At 40.7% G+C, this 22,311-nt stretch overlaps 2 long non-coding RNA genes across 2 annotated transcripts; one reads left to right on the forward strand and one right to left on the reverse strand.

Annotated features, from left to right (window-relative positions):
- Positions 1-9,543: 9,543 nt before the first annotated feature.
- Positions 9,544-11,217, reverse strand: LOC147359032 (uncharacterized). The gene is made up of 2 exons (XR_015140145.1): positions 11,090-11,217; positions 9,544-11,002 (listed from the first exon to the last, which is right to left on the reverse strand). It is a non-coding gene; the product is annotated as an uncharacterized LOC147359032 (long non-coding RNA).
- LOC147359033 (uncharacterized) lies at positions 11,116-15,254 on the forward strand. The gene is made up of 2 exons (XR_015140144.1): positions 11,116-12,654; positions 14,908-15,254. It is a non-coding gene; the product is annotated as an uncharacterized LOC147359033 (long non-coding RNA).
- Positions 15,255-22,311: the final 7,057 nt, after the last annotated feature.

The following is a 22,311-nucleotide window of genomic DNA, read 5'->3' on the forward strand; positions in this document are numbered from 1 at the left end:
CTCAGGCTATGTCACTCTGTCAAAGGTAGTGCTCTTCCCCGTTCCCTCCAATTTCACTATCATCAGACTCTGTTTTCTGGGAAACTGAGGCTAAGACACCATATATATGCCAGTCACATTCAAATATTAATATATGTATCTAAAAGCCATACCTCTCTCAAAGACTCCAGATTTGTATAACTATCTTCTAGACAACATCACCACTTGGATATCTAATAGACATCTCAAAATTCATCATCTTTTCCCTCCACAGTCCTCCATATCTCAATGCAAAGCATCTTTATACTTAAAAGTTTCTGAGGTCAGAGTTCTTGAAATTATCTTTAACTCCCCTCTCCCTCTCATATACTACATCAGATCCATCACAAAATCTTGTTGGGTTTACCTTAAAATATATCCAAATTCCAGTCACTTCCCACTACTATCATCCTGATCTGAGCCACCATCATCTATAGCTTGGATTATCACAATAGTCTCTTAAATGCACTCTCTGTTTCTACGTTGATTCCTACCCCTTACAAGTTATTTTTAACACAACAACCTTAGGGGTTCCAACTAAAGCATGAGTTAGTATGTCATTCCTCTTTTCCAAATCCTACAAGGGCTCCTCATTTCAATTGGTATAAAAGTCAGTGTAAGATATTAACAAGGTCCTTACAATTTGACTCTAACAGCAGGAAGAACAGGAAATACCACTCTGTTTACTAAGAAGGGAAAGATTCATTTATAAAGTGATATTTTAACAGAGATCTGAAGGCAGTGATCTGCATTCCATGGGGTCGCAAAGAGTCGGACACAACTGAGCAACGGAGCTGAACTGAAGGAAATGAGGGAAAAGTGTCCTAGGCACAAAGACATCCAGTACCAAGGTCCTGGGATAAGATACTGCTTGACATTCACAGAAGCACCAAGACATCAGTATGGCTGGAGGGAGCCAGCAGGAGAAAAGTATCAGAAAATGAGGTCAGTAGGGTATCAGGGAACCCAATCATGTAGACTGTGTTGGAGAACCTTGTAGGACAATGTAAGGATTTCAGATTTTTCTCTGAGATGGCACCTTTGGAAGATTTTGAACAGTTGAGTAATAGAATCTAATTTGAGGTTTCTCAGAAAGTATTTAAGGGCTTCCCTGGTGTTGGAGAAGACTCTTGAGAGTCCCTTGGTCTGCAAGGAGATCCAACCACTCCATCCTAAAGGAGATCAGTCCTGGGTGTTCATTGGAAGGACTGATATTGAAGCTGAAACACCAATATTTTGGCCACCTGGTAGGAAGACCTGACTCATTTGAAAAGACCCTGATGTTGGGAAAGATTGAAGGCAGGAGGAGAAGGGGATGACAGAGGATGAGATGGTTAGATGGCATCACTGACTTAATGGACATGAGTTTGGGTAAACTCCGGGAGTTGGTGATGGACAGGGAGGCCTGGTGTGCTGCAATTCATGGGGTCACAATGAGTCGGACACAACTGAGCGACTGAACTGAACTAGTAGCTCAGATGGTAAAGAATCTGCCTGCAATGCAGGAGACCCAGGTTTGATCCCTGAATCAGGAAGATTCCCTGGAGAAGAGAATGGCTACCCACTCCAGTATTCTTGCCTGGGAAATCCCAGAGGATTGGAACAGACAGAGGAGCCTGGCAGGCTACAGATCATGGGCTCCCAAAGAGTCAGACATGACTGAGTGACAAAAGTATTTAAAAGGATCACTCTGAAATCTGTGATGAGAACAGGGGACAAGGGCAAAAGCAAGAATGCTAGTTAGGGAGGGGACTGGTGCTGTGATCTAGACAAGAAGCACTGGCTCGAGCCAGAGTAACAGAAAGGACATGAGTTTTTGAAAACAGTGTCAGATTCTGAATTTATTTTCAAGAAGGAATCAACAGGATTTGTGGGAAAAGATTATGTCTTCCTTGCTCACCAAGGAATTCTCGATGCCTTGTGATCCATCCAAATCAGGCATTTCTCCGTGCAATCTAGAATCTTATATGGGCTCAAGATCATCCTTACCAGGCCATGCTGTGTGGCTTTCTCAAAATCCAGGAAACTTCTGTTCATATCTGGCATTCTGCCATCTGCCTCACATTTTAATTTTTCTTGTACTACTGGCAGCAAGTTTGGGAAAATATCTGAATATCTGTATGTTTACATGTCTACAAAAAAAAAGTCTATATAATTCCTCTGCATTATCAAGAAGGTGTATTTCTTTTAAATGCAGATTTTTCATTTTATTCTCCTTGTTCAGCTTAACTTCCGTGTATTCTTAATAGTATCTGTGACCTTTCCTGTTTGTACCAGAATGGAAGCATCTGCAAGGCAGTGGCCTTATGGTCTGCATTAATAGGACTTTATTATTCCATGAAAATTCTGTCAGGATGTTTTCTAAGAAAATGAAGTTGTGTTGCTTTTTGTCTCAAGAACGTTCTGAAAATCCATTTCTCCAAGCAGTGAACAAGTGTACTACACTCACCAGGAGTTAGTCACTCCTTTCCCAGACAATAGGCCTCCCAAGCAGGCTCACTGCACAATTGTTTACCCTTTAAAATCCACCTGGCCATCCATCCTGAACAATTACATCATGAATTTTGCCCAGTATCAATCAGGCCCTGCTGTTGAAAGAATGACTCCTAAAAACCTCATGCTGCTGCTGCTGCTAAGTCGCTTCAGTCGTGGCCAACTCTGTTCGACCCCATAGACGGCAGCCCACCAGGCTCCCCGGTCCCTGGGATTCTCCAGGCAAGAACACTGGAGTGGGTTGCCATTTCCTTCTCCAATGCAAAAAAGTTAAAAGTGAAAGTGAAGTTTCTCAGTCGTGTCTGACTCTTAGTGACCCCATGGACTGCAGCCTACCAGGCTCCTCCGTCCATGGGATTTTCCAGGCAAGAGTACTGGAGCCTTCTCCAAAAAACCTCATAAATATCCTTATTTTTGCCCTCTTCCCTTCACAGCAGTAATCTTCCTTACTGCTTTGTTTTATCAAAGGTGTCTTCTTAGTGTCTTTTCAGAAAATGTTAACAGCTGATGGATTTTTTTCCTTTTTAGAGAATATGGAAGTCAAACAGAGATACAGTAATTTCTTTTTCCATCATCTTAACATTAAATCCTCTGGTAATGAGACTATCTGTGCTCTCTTTTTTGGTTTTAGAGGACTTATTTTTCTATCTTGGATTCACTTTGGGCTTTTTAACCTTCCATACATTGTTTCTTCTTTCACTGCTAATCCTTCATCTCCTCACCTTCCAATGAGAGAAAATACTGCCTGCATCACAAGAAAGTGAAGCAATTAAGCAGGATGGTACTTGAGAATATAGTGAGTGAAGCGAGTGAAAGTCACTCAGTCGTGTCTGACTCTTTGCCACCCCAAGATCTGTCCATGGAATTCCCTAAGCAAGAATACTGGAATGAATTGCCATGCCCTCCTCCAGGGGATCTTCCCGACCCAGGGATGGAACCCAGGTCTCCTGCATTTCAGGCAGATTTTTTACCATCTGAGCTACCGGGGAAGCCCCTAAAAGTATAGTTTGCTATGCAAATACCAGGGATAAAGTCCTCCTTCATTTTCCCATAGCTGTTTGCATTCTATCTCTAATTTAGTACCTACATGTGGCTCTTTCTCTTTTACTGTAAACTCTGAAAAAGTAAGAGCTGTTATCCTTTTATTTATCTTAAAACTTTGCACAGTATGTGATCTAAAAGTTGGTTCTCTACAACAGAAGGCAGAGAGAAAAGAGGCCAGACCAGGCAAAGACAAGGTCTACAGATGAAAAAACAGGCAGATGAGTGTTCAACAAGCTTTGACTAATGTCAGAGACCAGAAGGCAAGTGGGCAGGTGCTGAACCAAGGTTAAAATCAAAAGTCCATACACAGAGGTAAGTGGCACTAATTAACTTCTGGGGAGCAACAGCCTTGTCATAGAGAGGCGGTGCCCCCACAAAGGGCAGATGTGTTCCTGAACTGCCCTACCGTGGTCAGAGTCCATGTTTCATTTTTAGAGCTTCTTTTCCCTCCCGAGTATCCTTTTCTTCTATGGTCTCTGGCTGTAAAAAACCATTATGTCAACTCTTCAAAGTTCTCTTTCTAATTTAGTCCAGCTTTATCCAAAATTTCCCTCCTTTACCATTAGGAACTCTAAGATAACCAAGTCACTTTCTCAGAATATCCCACAAGAAAAAGAAGGCAGATTTACCTAAAGTCACTGGTGAGCCAAAGGACTGTGTCTAACAAGTAGTTAAATGACAGGTGTCTACACGATATCTGAGCCTCTTCATTCTGCCAGAGGACAACCATTTATTTCAGCTCCTGTTCAAACTGCTCGAGACAGAAAAATGTTCTGCACTTTCCCTAAGAGGCATTGTAGTACCGTCAGATCAGCAGAGCAAATTGGTGTAACCCAAAGACACATTTTCAGAGGAATGCCATCTTTCTGTGAGCTGATGCCCTCTCACTTTTATTTTTGAACATCGTAAATAGTAAGAAGATGAGGTTACAGAAAAAGGAGAGGATGGAATTTATTTTCACTACCAAACACAAGAAATGTAGTGCAGAATTTGCCCTAAGTTTTTTCAGTTGAGAAGCTTTATTTCAATATATTACTTTGGAATTAGGAATCTAGCAACAAAACTAATTATTTACTGATATATGCACTCACACACCTAAACACACACCCTCAAAACACCCTTCTAATGTATTTCTCAACAATATTTCTAATCCAGTGTTATAAATTCAGATGCATCTAGAGATAAGGCAATGTTAACGTTAACCGACGGAACAGTAAAGACCATGACGAACCTGAGAGCACATGCTCTGCTTGAAAACACTCAGATTTATTTTTCATCAATACTATTTTTGGTAATTAAAGCTATTCAGTTCAGTCGCTAAGTTGCGTCCAACTCTGCAACCCCATGGACTGCAGCATGCCAGGCCTTCCTGTCCATCACCAACTGCCGGAGCCTACCCAAACCCACATCCATTGAGTCGGTGATGCCATCCAACCATCTCATCCTCTGTCGTCCCTTTCTCCTCCTTCAACCTTTCCCAGCATCAGGGTCTTTTCAAATGAGACAGCTCTTCACATGAGGTGGCCAAAGTATTGGAGTTTCAACTTCAACATCAGTCCTTCCAGTGAATACCCAGGACTGATCTCCTTTAGGATGGACTGGTTGGATCTCCTTGCAGTCCAAGGGACTCTCAAGAGTCTTCTCCAACACCACAGTTCAAAAGCATCAATTTTTCAGCACTCAGCTTACTTTATAGTCCAACCCTCACAGCCATACATGACTACTGGGAAAAAAGCTATCTCTAGCCATATTCAAATAGGGAGTTCAAGTTTGTGTTACCTGCAACTAACCTCTATCAAGACTCCACATTCTGTTTTTCTGTCTCTGTTGCTCTAAATGGACCATGAAACACCTCCCTTTTGGTCTTCCATATAGCAAAACATTCTTGGAGACACGTCATCACAATCCAGATTCTAATCTCTGAAATATTCTCATTTTGCCTCTAAATGTCAGAAATAGCATTCTATTAGTTGGCCTCCAAAATATTATAGGAGACATACTCAAGTTACTCACATAGCTAGTAATAACTATAGGTAACTTTTATTAAGCGCTTATTACATACTAAAAGTGAAATTGTTGCTCTCCCCATACTTAATAAATGATACAAATAGTGAACAAAGGGAAGATCTGATGTATATTAAGCCACCGTTCAACTGACTCATTGTGAAAATACTTACTACATCGCATGGGCAACAAACACTACTATTTATACAGTAGCCAGTTTAGACTTAGTGTATTGAGTTGAGTGTGTATGTGCATGTGTTCTGTTGAGTGTGTGTGAGAGAGAGAGTGTGATACAATCGCCAGGTAATTTGACCTTCTAGTGTGTGAATATGTGTTTGAGCAAACAGCTGACTGACATGTAGTATTACTCACTACACATTCAGCTCTCATTATCTCCAAGATCTCTCAAGAGGCTGTGCAACGATATTAAAATTCTATTATTTTTATGTTAATGTAATATTTAAAATTTCTTTCTCAAGTTAATGAAATAACTAATGAACGTTGTTCTTCCCTTAATGAGTGATTCTAATTGTGTGATAACATGTGGCTCTGACAAGTTAGAAGTGAGGCAGAAGAATCTAGAGTGGTGTTAGCACTTCACGGAAAGTTAGTCCAGGCTGCAATGTTCTTATTAGTGAGGAATAATTGTTTGAAGCAAACACGCTGAGTAACGAGTAGACACAAGGTTGCCATGTCAGGAAGTTGTTATTAAGGGCCTAGAATTCCTTTTAAAGTTCCAGGAAGAATGAGTATAAAAACTCACCTTCTAGAGCAAGGAAAGACAAATTTCCCTGTGAAGGACAGACCATAAATATTTGAGATGTTTCTGGCCCTACAATCTCTGTCTCAATTACTCAACTCTGCCTCTGCTGCAGGAAAGCAGCCCAGGACAACAGAAAGAGATAACACGTAAATAAGTGGATGTGGCTGTGTTCCAATACAACTCTAAGGATGCTGAAATTTGAAGTTCATAAATTTTCCTGTGTTACAAAATATTTTTTCTCTTGATATTTTACAATCATTCAAAAGTATAAAAACATTCTTAGCCCATGGACTGTCAACAAACATGCGGGGGAACAGATCTGACCCACAGGCTAAATTTTCTTGTATTAACAGTCCTAACACCTAAACTTAGAAAGGGTGACTGAATACGATCTTCTTTGGATTAAGAGATTTGAGGAAGAGACAATTAGGGTTAGTATGGCCTCATACCTTTCCCTTCCAGCACCCTCTTACGTTAACTTCCCAGCACAACTGAAGGATATAGGGGCCACCCACCCTCCTCTCTACTTGAGGCTCTTCAATTAACCACTGGACCCTGCAGAACCTTCTCCAGCCTGATTTTACTCAAATCTTCCTTCTCATCTCAGAAGGTTAAAATGTCACTGAGGATGTATCCAGTTTAATTGTAAAATTAGACACATGTTTTTGAGGAATAATTAGCACTACGGGGGAAAAAGTGCTCACATTATATAAGTAAAAAGATCAGAAAACAGCACCCATATACACAATAGGTTCTCAACCTTTGGTTGATTAATTTTGAAGGTGGTTTGAATTTTATCTAGATTGTTCTCATACTTTTCAAAGTTTTAATTAATTAAGAGTGAAACATATGATGCCGCTTCCTTTCTAAATATCATCCAAACCCTTAAAGCGATCCCCCTCCTGTGTGAGGCTTCCACTAACTCTGATTTGTATCTCCTGACCTTAAATCCTGATCCTTAAGTCTCATCCTCTGTCTGAAAATAGAATCTCTAAAAGAGAGCCACTGTAAATAACAGTTGTGGCTCTGACGGCTGCTAAACTGTCCTAGGGAAGTAAGGCCTTGTTAAAGAGAGACTTTTAAAATCACTTTGTCCCTGACATGAATGGCTTTATTATTTAGCCAAGTTACCTGATAATTAACACAGATTGACTAATTAAGCTGACATTAGTGTCACCTGATGCTTGCTCTGAATCCTGGCTTTTTGGTTAAGTGAAATGAGAGCCTACTGTTTAAATAAATTTGAATGCCAATAGATAAAGCAGGGCAAGAATTGATTCAAAAAGTACTATATTCAGTGCATTTGTTAATGCTTCCTTCCTAAATTGATATGAACTGAAAAGGAAGGGGAGGGCATCAAATTTAGCTATCTGGATGATAAAGCGTTAGAGTAGCTTAGCATTAACAGGACTGAAGTAAAATTAAGCGACACACTCTACTACTGAAAAGGCCCTAGGCCCACAGTCACTTCTTAGGCAATGTAAGTGTGATAGAAACTGGACAGAGTTCAGATACATTAGCTCGTTGCTTTCACTATACATTCATCTCACACGCCCCGTGTTCTTGGGATCAGGTTTCAGACAGCAGTGAGGGTCAGAGCATAAACTGTAACACCAGCATGATGAGCTAGTTTTAAACATCAGACTAAAATTTACTTGGTGTGTCTTAGATTAAGGATTTAGAGCTCTGTATTGACTTGTGTATCCTGAGTTGAGTGCACAAAAGGAAATTTTAACCCGAAACTTTACCATGCTCTCACCCTTTCAACGTTGTTTAACCTACTAGTTCATGGGTCTCTGCAACTTTGGTCTTTTCTCTCCTCTCACCCAACCTATCAGCATATCAGCATAGTTCTGATCATACCTGTCCCCTGTCCAAAATTCTTCATGCGCTCCCCTCTGCTGACTGAATATATTTTTATAATAAATGCAAGGCTTCCCCAGTGGCTCATCGGTAACTACAATGCTGGAGCCACAGGAGATGCAGGTTGGATCCCTGGGTTGGGTAGATCCCCTGGAGGAGGACATGGCACCCCACTCCAGTATTCTTGCCTGGCGAATCCCATGGACAGAGTAGCCTGGTAGGCTACAGTCCATAGGGTCGCAGAGAGTTGGACACGACTGAAGTGATTTAGCATATATGCAAGACTTTTTACAATTGGCCCTAACATTTCTAGATTGTTTTCTGCTATTCATATATGCATAGCCCAAGCTTCAATCTTTCCCAGAATATTCCCTGAACTTTCCTTCCAGTCTCTTCCTTCTCATGCTAACCTATAATAAGATGATAATAATGTGATAATAATTATAATAGCTACCATCTATTTAGTCTTTACTAAATACATATAATTTTCTAACAACTTTACATACTTTATTTCATTTCTATCATAACAATCCTAATAAAGTAGGTATCATATCCTTACTTTACAGATGAGGCTTGGAGAAGTCAAACACCTTGCCCAAAATCACCTACACAATTTTAGTGGTGGAAGGCTTCAAATACAGACATCTGAATTGTATGGCCATGCACTTAACCACTGCATTATACTACCTCCTTCACCTTGCTTTCTTCCAAATGTCCTTACTACCCACCTCCACATAACCACACACTCATCACCCCCCATGTCACAAGCTCATGGAAATTCTACCATCCTTCAAGACCCACTCCAAATGCCAGCTACTTCCTGCATACAGTCTTTCCTGATCCCATCCCTCCTGCTTTAGGTGTTCCCCCTCTTCTGAAGCTCCAGAATATGTCTTTTCTGCCTAAGAATCCCTCAGGTTTCAACAGCTGGAGATATCGAGGTAAAATTATTTATTTTTAATATTAAAATTATAATAACTCCAAGTCCTGTCCCGTGAATCACAGGGAATCTGTTTTTCTACCAGTTTCCCTCCATATATAATTTCTGGGAACTATGTAGAATCCTTACATGCTCCAAATCTATCTTATGACCCATGTTCTGAATGACTGCTATATCAGAACTCTCCTGGGATCTCTTCAGGGTGTTTTCTCTTCCTGTGGTAATTTGTTTCAATACTGACATCAATCCACTTTGTTGACTATCGTGCGTGTGTGCATGTGAAGTCGCTTCAATTGTGTCTGACTCTTTGCAATCCTATGGACTGTAGCCCGCCAGGCTCCACTGCCCATGGATTCTCCAGGCAGGAATACTGGAGTGAGTTGCCAACTCCCCACAATCAGACCACCAGGAAAACCTGTTGATTGAGCAAAATTAAGTTTATTAGACTTACCACAATGGTGAAGAATAACACCATGACAGTATCTTAGTAATATCTCCAGGATGGAAGTCAGAAGAGTACATTTATAGAATTCAGGGATGTGGTTTAAAGGAGAATCTTTTAAGGTAGGGAATGATTGAGTTTGACAAATTTTATGACTTAGTAATTTTGGATTGATGAATATAGCAACACACATCTTCAAGCAAGTAGTGATAAATAAAATATTATCTGATAAGTGAACTGTTACCTAAATAAGCAACTTTTCATCCTGATAGAACTGTTTATCCATGTGACCAAACTCTTTGCCCACATCTTCAAGAATTTCCTGAAGCAAACAGTAAAGTTATTTACTGGTTTACAGTGTTATCTATTGAAGAAGTATTTCCCAGAACCATGAGATCATGCTGACATAGGTGATCTCACCAAGGTCTCACCAGCTCCTAATTCATTGCTAGACTCTGCTATGGTATATGACACAGCTTTTTGAGCTCTCACAGGACTACAGAGATACAGAGCAGAGAGTTCCACTTCCACTTCTGAATAGCAGTTACTCTTGGAGCTCACCAACCCTAGCGCCAACTCACTGCAGAGTTACTTTTTAACCCCCCAGAATAAAAGAACGAAGTGAATGCAAAGATGGAAATTTCTGAAGACTAATGGGCAAGGTAGCAGCGGGGGAAACTAAAGAGAAATCACTGATTTTTAGGATATCGATCATCGGTTGCCATAACATTGTGTTGTTGAAGGTTTTGTTATTGTTTTTCTGTTTGATGCTCTCTGGTAGCATTTCCCAAGTGACGTCCTCAAGTTCATGTTCATTTATATGGGAAGCCCCAGCAGGCTAAAAGGAGAGATTAAGGTCAAGTGATCTACCCAATTATGTGATGATTTTAGAATTCTGTACTGCGAGGCAACTCCCATACCACTTTCCACTCCCAGCCTTGTGCATGTACCCTAATGTGGTGCTTTTTTGATACATCCACTGAAGTATCCCTGATGACAGAAAGTAAACTTTTACCTTGCTGCTGGTAATATTACTACTTCAGTTCAGTCACTCAGTCATGTCCGACTCTTTGCAACCTCATGGACTGCAGCACACCAGGCTTCCCTGTCCATCACCAGCTCCCAGGCTTGCTCAAACTCGTGTCCATCGAGTCAGTGATTCCATCCGACCATCTCATCTTCTGTCGTCCCCTTCTCCTCCTGACTTTAGTCTTTCCCAGCATGAGGATATTTTCCAGTGAGTCAGTTCTTCACATCAAGTGGCCAAAGTATTGGAGTTTCAGCTTCAGCATCAGTCCTACCAATGAATATTCAGAACTGATTTCCTTTAGGATGGATTGGTTGGATCTCCTTGCAGTCTAAGGGACTCTCAAGAGTCTTCAACACCACAGTTCAAAAGCATCGATTCTTCATTGCTCAGCTTTCTTTATTACTTCTTCAGGGGAACAAAAAAAAAAAAGTTTAAACTAGGATTTCTAAAAGCCACCCCCATAGCCACTAAGTTTGAGAGACACAGTCTTACATTTATCAGCTTATTTGTTTTACTCAGAAAGGTTAAAATGTTGTTCTTACAGCTGCTGACATAATAATTGTCCCCCAAAGTGGAGTTTGTAAGAACTTTCTTTAAGAAAGAATGAACCTCCTCCCTGCATGATTGAGGTTCAACATCAGCTTGCTTTAATTTTTAGTTTTTATTTTACATTATCTCTAACTGCCATAAACAAAGGGGCACACACACACACACACACACACACACACACACACACACACACACACCCTTTCAGATTCTGTAGCCTCAGGCAAGCCAGGCTGACTGAAAAGTCCTCTAAATGAAACCTCCCCTTGGAGCAGCACAAACAAGCATCACCTGCTCTGTTCCTCCCACCTCGGTGAGCTAGGGTGAGGATGAGGAAGGATTAGGTGGAGGGAAAAGGAAATCCCAGACCTTCTCTCTGGACGCCCTCAGAGACCCTCTAAAGCCCTCCAGACTTAAATCAGACCAGGCCTCATGTTTCCGGGGGTGTAATGAAGGCTGCAGAAGTAATAGAAACATCCTTGCCACTGTCAAAACTAATCTGCTAATAGGAAAGTTTGTGGCAAGCCTTGAGTCGCTCATATCTGCGAGGAAACCGGTTTCCTATTTAGAGAAAATGGAGCCGTTATTCTTAAGCAGAGAGATGCCTATTGTTTGGGTAATTACAGAGAGGCCTGGCTGACCTGGCAATGAGGTAGTGTCGCTAAATACCTGAAGGCAAGGGGCGCCTGAAATGAAAGCGGAGGCCCCATCTGCCAGCCTGTAATGATTGTGCTATTTGGAGGCAGAAAGGTTTGTCTGGAGCAGCTGGTTTCTCTCCAAGTGACCTTTTAGCATTTCTGCTTTTGCCGTCTGACAGATGTGTCAAGTCAATAATTTCAAAAGCCCCTGAGTAAATAACCAATTGTGAGCAAGGATGACCCAAAGCAATGACAAAATGGCTGCACGCGGCGCATTATGGAGCATAATACCGAGGGATGGAACCAGGAGGATTATCAGAAGCGGAGAAAAAAAAAACAAAAACCATTTTAGTCTTTATTTTTGACTAAATGGCTTTCCTACCCATACATCAGTTGTTTTTGAATTGCAGGTCGGGGGAGAATAGGGAAATATGGGTGGACGGAAGGCCTTGTGGGGGCTGCGGTCCGCGGGGTGCGGGCCCCAGGTGGCGTCTGGGCGCCGGAACTGATCCCGCGCTTGGACCCTCACGCAGCCGGAAGGACCGCAGCTGACGGGCACCGTGGAAGATGGCGGCTGAGGAGAGGCAACTATGCACCCAGACCAGGCCTGAGGGTGCCTGAAGTCTTGCAAAGAGTTTTCACAGGCCACGCAGGGTCTGTTATCTGGGAACGAAGCGGGACAGGGTATTCAGGAGCCAAAGCTGGAAAGGATCCAGTGAAGCAGGAGTGAGTGTGGTGGGAGCTCGCCTGCCTGTGATTCCTCCTCCAAGGGCATACACAACACCTGGAAATCTGGTTTATCCAACATTTTCATATTTTCCCCCAGGCTTTCTAAACCCTCAACTCCTCTGCGGGAAACACCATCAAACTAAGGTGAGAAGAACCAACCACCCCCTCTCCCAGACACTGAATCTGCTGGGGGCGTAGGGGGTTGGGAGTGGGGGGGAGGGCTCATTTGGGGTAGATGGTTCTGGAATCACATTTTCTGAGACATGAGTCTTCAACTATTCTTTCAATTTTCCTACATTGGACGTGTTAGGAATTTTCTCCACCACCCCCATTTTTTAATGAGCTACATAAATTCAGGTTAAACTGAATGTTGCAACTGAATGTTGCAAAATTCTTCCAGAGACAAACAATTATTGGGAGAGAATTCATAAAGTAAGACGAGCTGCGGTGTGCTGAAGCCAGCTCATACCAGCTCATGAAAGTCCATGTCAAATCTTAAGGAGTTTTGCTAACTGGTTTTTAAACCACTGATAACTTGATATTGGTCATAGTGGTAGTATTTACATCATGGAAGTTCAGTTCAGTTTAGTCGCTCAGTCATGTCCGACTCTTTGTGACCCCATGGAAAACAGCACGCCAGGCCTCCCTGTCTATCACCAACTCCTGGAGTCTACTCAAACTCACTTCCATTGAGTCAGTGATGCCGTCCAACCATCTCATCCTCTGTTGTCCCCTTCTCCTCCTGCCTTCAATCTTTTCCAGCATCAGGGTCTTTTCAAATGAGTCAGCTCTCTGCATCAGGTGGCCAAAGTATTGGAGTTTCAGCTTCAACATCAGTCCTTCCAATGAACACTCTGGACTAATCTCCTTTATGATGGACTGGTTGGATCTCCTTGCAGTCCAAGGGAGTCTCAAGAGTCTTCTCCAACACCACAGTTCAAAAGCATCACACTATATATATCAGGGCTTTTTCTTCTCAAAGAACTGATTGTTACACATTTACCAGGACACTGCTGGCACAGGTGAGTCTGAGCACTGGAGAATACTTCCATTTGGCCATGAGGTCCAGCTTCTTCTCTTCTTTTCCAACTTTGTATTGCTTATTCTCAACTCATTCAATACCAAAGCTGAGGCTGATCAATGATATATATTAACTCATTCAAAAGAGGTTTGAGAATGCTTAAGGATTATGGTTATATTCCCCCCCCCCTTTTTTAAGAAAAATATTGCTTACACTTTAAAGTCAAAATGCCTCAAAATAGGATAGAGTTCCCCACATTTGGCTTTATTTCTATAACCTTAGTCTGACTGCTCACGAAAATAAAGCTTCTGCTCAGTTTTGGCAGATCTGGTCCATAAAATGCCCAGGATATGCCATGCTTGTTCCCGATATCAAATCTTTGCTCATTTATGGATTCCTTGTCAGAACTGCATGGCCCTGTCCTACTACCCAGCTATAACCTACTTCAAAGTCCAACTTCAATCCATGTGCTTTCGTTCTTCTCTCACACCTCTAGTCCAAAAGGATTTTTCTCCTTTTATCTATAACTTCCATGTTATTATTATTATTTGCTTCTACCTCTTACTTTGACTCTTAATCATACAATAACTACCTTGCATTTTCTCTTTGTTCCTTTCTATAAGAATGTCTTCTCTACTTATAAAGTGTTACCTCTTGAAGACCAATGATGTATGTTACATAAGATAGTATATACCTTCCCCAGGTCCTAGCACAGCCCTAACACATGGTAAGTGCTTCAGACAGTATTCTCAGCTCTCTGAATATGGACTCTTTAAGGAAGTCTTTAACAGACACTGCCCCCTGGGCCTCAACTCTCAGAAATCCTGATTGGGTTAGTTTGTTGTATCTATAAATGGTTCCAAATGGTTACAAATCCACCTACTTTATTGCTACCCAATCCAGAATCCCTGGGTGATTTTAACATACAACCCTGGTAGCTCAGCTGGTAAAGAATCTGCCTGCAATGCAGGAGACCCCAGTTCGATTCCTGAGTCAGGAAGGTCCTCTGGAGAAGGGCTGGGAGAAGGGATAGAATACTCCAGTACTCTTGGGCTTCCTTGGTGACTCAGTCAGTTAAGAATCTGTCTGCAATGTGGGAGACCTGGGTTCAATATCTGGGTTGGGAAGATCCCCTGGAGGAGGACATGGCAACCCATTACAGTATTCTTGCCTGGAGAATCCCCATAGACAGAGGAGCCTGGCAGACTTCAGTCCATGAGGTCACAAAGAGTTGGACATGACTGAGCAACTAATCTTTTCACCCTCTATGGTTCAGAAACATTACTTAAAAATTAGATGAATGAATGGGTGAATGGATGGATATAAAACTAAGTCATACAAAATAATTATCAACACCTCTTTTTTTTTTACCCAAGGTTGATGCACCACTAACTGAAGTGGAATGCTGTGGTCATCAAGGCCCTGATCTTGACCATGAGCTCCTTAAGAATAAGTCGTATCTGTAGCAAGATCTCCATCTATCACAGTGTCTAGCACCAACTACATACACACATATAGATGATTGGTGTTTCTAGTTTATCCACTTATATTTCTCCCACCTCACCAACCTGGCTGGTAGAACCTTTCAGATCTCAACTTAGATGAGAGCAAAATAAGAAAGTTTTTGTTCTTGTTTTAAACCTATGTTTTTTTTAATAATAAGACAAAGGCATGGATAAGTTAACTGCTTGGTGAAGATGATGAAATAAAAAAGCAGAACGATTATCTCTTGTTTGCTTTTATTTTTCCTCCATAAAAGAGAATTATATTCAGACTGTAACGGATGAAGCACAAATCTTAGTAGGAGAGATAGGGTGTCTAGCAGCTTTAAAATGTGTTCAAGTCCAGATGCATTGCATCTAAGACAGTTAAAACAATTTGCAGCTGTTATCGCAGCTGCTAGTGTCCTGGGAAAAAAAAATCAGAGAGAATGGGAAAATTGCCAAAAGATCAGAGCTAAGCAAATGCCTCAGATTTCAAAAAAGGGGATTTCGTAATCCAGAACTAGATGAGTTTGATGAGTTTGACTTTCATATTTAGCAACATTCTAAAGTATATTCTTCACCAGATAATTTATATGCACTTAGTAGGGAAAGAGCTGATCATTAGAGAGAATGAGGTTGCCAAAAATAATTCAGTGCAAACGATTTTTATATGATTACTATATTAGAAGGAGAGTAGATGGAAAGAATATTACAGGCAAAATTCATTCAAAAACCAGTCATGATTGATTCAAAGGCAATATATTGAGTCCTTTCAGTTCATCTGCAAAAGTCTTAATGATGAAATACCCAGGAAAATGCAGTTGTTGCCTTCAAGGGGATTTCAGTCTAGAAGGAGAGTAAGAAAACAAGGTCATTCTTCATGGGGTAAAACATGGGTATAAGACAGAAAGTGAAAGGAAAGTCTTAGATGAAGGAAAATAATTGAAGAGATTAGCATCTCAATGAGGATCAGGACAAAGAGAAATAAGAGGACTTATTTCTCAGGTCAAAAGAGCTGAGGACTGGGCACAGGGGACCAGGAACATGGCAGATGAAGAAAACAGGTGAAAAGCTTCATGACAGTGGGCATGATGGCTTAAGGAGCTGCAGGAAGTTCAGGAAGACAGGACATAGAATTCAAAGTGTAGAGTGAGGCATGAAGAGAGAAAGGCGGGAGAAACAGGCAAAAGTCAGACCTAAAAGTCATGTTAAAGAGTGTGGATTTTATTCTGAGAGTACTGGAGAACCTTGAAAAGATATTAAGCCAGAAAATGCACATTGATTTCACCAAGACATTTAACAGTCTTTCGTGGGCTGCAAGGAGATCAAACCAATCAATGCTAATGGAAATCAACCCTGAACATTCATTGGGAGTACTGTTGCTGAAGCTGAACCTCCAATACTTTGGCCACCTGATACAAAGAGCCAACTCATGGGAAAAGACCCTGATATTGGGAAATTTGAAGGCAAAAGGAGAAGGGAGCAGCAGAAGATGAGATGATTAGATAACACCACTGACTCAATGGACATGAATTTGAGCAAACTCAGGAGACAGTGGAAGACAGAAGAGCCTGGTGTGTTACAGTCCATGGAGTCACAGAGAGTTAGACACAACTTAGTGACTGAAAAATAACAACATCATATTATGGCGGATATGTGGAGAACTATGGACTGGGCAACAATACAGTAAGTAGACTTGTAACCACTTGAGAAACTGTCCTATAAAATGTCAGTGCATAAAATTGTTAGTAAATAGGAAGAAGTTTGTTAGCATTTTTCTACACCCTTTCCGTAATTCTACTTCATTCAGCAAATGAGTCAAGAATTGGAGCAAAATCTTTTCACAGGTGATACAAAGCTAAGAAGAAGATTAGTGTGGTGTTCAACATTATCAAGATCTGGGAAGCTTTCAGCAGGATAGGATGAAGGGCCTAACCCAGAAAGATAAAATCTTAAACTGAATTATGTTTAAAAAATAATCTATTGTAGGAGAATAAAATTTGCAAGCCCCACTATATAATACTTCATGTGAAAATATAAATTCTAAGGTCAAAAAAAAAGCCACCATATTAGAGAACTCTATGACCCTCTTTCCAGAATTAAAAAAAAATAAAATGCTGTCAGTGATACTGTTGTATTTGAATCAAGGTAGGCAATGGCTCCACCAGCTCACATTTGGAGAACTATGTCCACTTCTAGATCCTGATATTCAATGTCAAGATATTTGACTACCTGAAAGGCACATGATGTTAAAAAAAAAAAAAAAAAGTATAAAGATATATGCTAAAAAAAAAAATTAGAGGCCCTTAAATTTTTAAAAGATTAACTTCAGAGGATTAAAATAGAGCCACCAAGGAAAATCCCTATATAAGGTAAACAGTTTTAGAAAAGATAATTTAGGGGATTGAGGGAATTGTAGGGCATTGGGTGACTAGAAATTTAGAATTTATAAATGGATGGGCTGCCTTATGGCTTGTGATCTTCCTATCACTAGAGAAGTTTACACCATCTCTCAGAGATGTTTGCTAAAGATGTTTACTCAAGATATTGGAGATGTCCACCTAGTTTCTTGGGGATATTTGAAAGGGAGTTTTTAAACTGGAAGAAATATTTCACTCTTCCCACTTTGAGACTCTATTAATTTATCGTAACCACACCTACCTCTATGTCACTAAAGGACTAATGGAGAATACTGACTTATACCAATTTTGCCAATTTACATTCATCTTTGCCTTCTTTAATCTAGTAGTTAACCCACAAGTTCAGGAACTGATTCCTCCTCCTATTGGATGTTCTTTTTAAAAGGTCCCTAACATCTCTTCGCCAGTCATTATGTCCTTTTAAAACTTCAGACACATGGGTTGTCACAGATGTTGCAATATAAATAAGCAAGGATATCAAAGCTTTGGACATGAGTTTTCTTCTAAGGAATTTTGACACAACCCAGGATTTCCTTTCTGTCCATCTTAGTCATGAGCCGTGAGTCACATTCTCTTTACAAGATTCATGCCACTGTTACAAGCTTTTTGACAAACAAGTTTAAAAGTGGCTCTCTAGTCACCTCTGACCTCCCCATTGGAGCATAAATTCCAGCCCAGCCACTGGTATTTGTCGGGGCCGCTCATTTCAAACATCCCCACCCCCTACCCCCATTGCAAACTATTCCTGTGCCACTTCTATAGCTTTTGACCTCCAGGGTCCTCTTTGAAAATTTTGCAGTGCTCAAGGCTACTGATGAATTTTACTTTGGGCTCTGAGGATAATCTTTCCATACACATGACCTTGGAATTCCATTATAATACAGACTACAATACAAAACCATAGTGTTTAAAGAACTTCACTCCATAAACTCCGTCCGACCTCCATCCCCTGGACTTCCTCCTTGTTCCCTTGCTGGTACCCCTGCACAAGGCTTCAGTAGTTGCTCCATGCTCCACAACAAGAGAAACCACGGCAATGGGAAGCCTGAGCACCACCCTTGAGAAAGCCCATGAGCAGCACTGAAGACCCAGAGCCACCAAAAATAAATAAATAAATAATTTGGAAAAAAAAACCTACGCAACACCATATTCGGTCAAATTGTATTGTCTTGGTAAAATTCCAGCCCTGGTCCTGGCAGAGATCACAGTTGACTTTCCCTTCCACCACTACAACCTACTTAAACCCTTTCTTCTCCTTGAAGTATTGATATACAACCCCTCCCCCCAACACACACAGAATACTATAACTTTATTGAAGAAAAACTAGTTTCTCTAAAAGGAAAATAGTATCTGCTGTACTTGTTCTTTCCCTATTTACTCCTCAATCTATTGCAGTCTGGATTTCTGCCACAGCTGTTCAACTAAACTGGCTCTCACCATACTGGTTGATGAATAGGATGGAGAGGTTCCTGTGCAATTATTTCTTTATCTCCTTCCAATGTTTGTCCTTGTTGATCATTTTCTTTTTAAAATTCTCTTCTGCCTTAACCTTCAATATTTTCCTCGTGACTGACTGGCTCTTCTTTTTTAAGTTTTCTTGTCTCTCTGTAACAGCCACTTAAAAATTGATCTTTATCAAGATTTTACTCCCAGCACTTGACTTATCTCATGGCTCACGCTTTCCCTTGGGTAATCTCATCCATGCACAAACTTCAACTAACGCTTGCAGATGGTGACATCTGACCTCTAGGCTCAACACTTCTGCTTGCATATGCAATAGGCTTATGACTTCAAACTGACCAGAACTAACCTCATCATTTTTCTTGCCCCAACCCATCAAAAAAAAAAAAAAAATGAGGGAAAAGTCCTTTTAAAAACCTATATTGTATTGGCTTTACCTCTCTGCCACCACTTTCATTCTGACAATGAATGGCCAAGATACAAAATAATAGAATATTAAGAATATTCAGCAGATAGAGACTAGCAACTCTGTTCTTAAAAAGTACGCAAAAACCAAGTTAGTGTTTCTTCAGATTCCTATCGTTATTAAAAGACACAAAATTAGAAGAGGAGCTATAATCACCTGCAGTTGCCGGTCCATAATTGATTTTTTTCAACAAGCAAAAACTCACACCCCAAACTGGAACAGACACACAAAACTGTAGGAATGCAGATGTTCAGTTTAGAAAGGGATTTTGTGAATAAGTCGTGTAGGCTGAAGCTCACTAAATTCCTCCTATCTTGGCAGTTTATATGACAAAACAACATAAGCTGCTGTGTTTCAAAAGAAAAAAAATCTTTAAAACTCCCCTAATGCTCTTTCTACAAACACTGGTGAATTTGTTGTCTGAGGTACTCTTCTTCCTTTCATAAGTGAGGCTAAAATCTTCTCGGATAAGGTCAGCGTCTTTTTTTCTGCTGTGAATCCTCAGATGTAGGCTGCCACCAGAAAATGAAGTCATAAAAAGGAAATCCCAGACCAGGACTGCGTATGCCAAAGTATCAAGCACCTCAGCATATGTACAGAGTGCAAGCCTGTTATTCCACACCTGCTGCTATGCCAGTGTGGATTCTAGAAGCAAAGAAATAAACAGTTATTTTGACAAAGCAGTATTATCTGTTGGCCTGCAGTAAATTTGCTTGGAATTCTAACAACTTCCCTGCATAGAATATCCACCCACCTAATATTCTTTCTTTAGATGAAATCTTATAATAACAAATCTGTGATTACATTTCTTATATTCATTTTTTTTCCAAGAGCACTGTTGGCCTCTACTGTATAAGAACCATAGTGCATCCATCTCCATTAATGTTGTCACATGGGTTTTATAAAATCATATTACAAAATGTGGGTCAGTGATCACTGAGCCATGTAATTTATCAAGACAATACCCAGATGCAGTGTTTGACATTCGTTTTACAGGGACGCAGTCTACTGGTATAAACAACTCTGCAGTGCCTACCTACTATTCTTCAGAAGCAAAGGTCATTTGCAACTGGGGTGAAAAAATCAATATACAGAGTTCCACCATCAAATATTTAATGTCCCTATAAGATCAGTGAAAACTGACAGCACACCTCCATTGGATAACACATCGTCTCCTCAGCTTGATCTTCTAATTATGTCTCTGCATTCAGAGTTTTAGAACCAAAAAGGATTTTATCTCCACCCCCAACCCCCTGATTTTACTAAGGAAGACCCTGAAGTACATAGCACAATTACAATATATAAGGACAAGTAATTTTCCCAGTAGTTAGTGATAAAGTCTAGAATTCTTTTCAAATTTTGTCTATTACATTGTTCCTCTATTTCCTTAATCACATTATTGCATACATGCATGCTGAGTTGCTAAGTCATGTCAACTCTTTGCAACCCCATGGACTGCAGCCCACCAGGCTCCTCTGTCCGTGCGATTTTTCAGGCAAGAATACTGGAGTGGGTTGCCATTTCCTCCTCCAGGGGACCTTCCCAACCCAGAAACTGAACCCTCATCTCCTGCACTTCCCACATCAGCAGGCGGAGTCTTCACCACTGAGCCACCTGGGAAGCCCCATCACACTGTTAGGATAGAATCAATTTCTTAATCCCTGTATTACACTTAACAAAATCATTTTTTAGTACCTGTTCTATACCAGGTACCAAAATAGACATTAGAAATAATAGAGGTGCTTCTCCTCTATGTATTATTAATAATACCACCAAAGAAGGACTTTAAGAAAGATAGGAGATAAGATGCAATTGTTCCTGATCTTTATGACAGCTTCTTCTCAGTCTTACTTGCTGGCATCTTTTCCCTTGAAGAAGGATTACTGCATCTCTACTGGATGTCTTGCAGGTTCCCTCAGCTCAGCATGTCCATAAGTGAGGACATCACCTACAACCCTTTTTGAGGTCCTTATTGGAGGTAACAGTCTCAACTCCACAATGCAAGTGTCCTATTTCACCTGTCGATGGTGGTGTCTGTCTCTTTTACTAAAGTTCAAGCTCCTTAAAGGCAATCCTGTGGCTTCTTGTCTAGGTATCCTCAGCACTCAACACTTCTCTTGGGGCCTGGTAGATATATAATAAATACTTACAGAATGAATAAATAAAACCATTTTCTGTGCTTCACTTAAAACAAAATCCTGAGTATACCCAATTAGTTTATAAGTCCTATACATTTTAGTCTCTTAAATGTGTCCCAAAGCTACATCTTCTTCTTTATCAAAACACTGTCTTGGTTTAGGTTCAGTGATGCTTTGCTGAGGGCATTCTCACAGCTCCTAAATATTCTGTTTATAGAATAGCTCCTTTCCACTCAGTCTTATACACAGAACATCCTAAATAAAATTTGGCTTCGATTCTATTTCTTCTTTGCTTAAAATCCTTTCGTGGCTCCCCGTTACCCAAGGGAAGAACTCTGAGGTATGACATTCACTGTGGTCTTTCTCCCTCCTGCCTTTTCGTCTCTTGCTCTTTGCTAGCCTCACAGCTCACACTCCATCCACAGTGAATGTCTGCCATTCCTCTCTGCACACGGGGCTCCCTTTGCTTAGCATGCCCCTGGCCCACCTCCACTTGACAAACTTTTACTAAAATTTTAACTAAGAGCTTGTCTCTTGAGTTCACTCCTCCCAAGCACACTTCAAAGCTCATTCTTGGCACTCCCAACAGTGCCTTATACAGGTCTATTTCTATTATAATAACCGTGATAATAACCATGGCATTTAAATTCTTGTGTGTGCATTTTTCCTCCATTGGACAATGAGTTACTTGAGGAGTTAGGGACTGGATCTTTTCCACTGTGTAGTCTCAGTGCTTAATAAAGCTTCTGACATGTAGAAAGCATTCATTAAATAATAATGATTAGTGTGTAATAATACACACAGCCTGTAC

Source organism: Bos grunniens, chromosome 14 (genome assembly GCF_055505025.1).
Source record: "Bos grunniens cultivar Pamir isolate PY7600 chromosome 14, Bosgru_T2T1.0, whole genome shotgun sequence".
In the NCBI taxonomy this organism is placed as follows: Eukaryota; Metazoa; Chordata; class Mammalia; order Artiodactyla; family Bovidae; genus Bos; species Bos grunniens.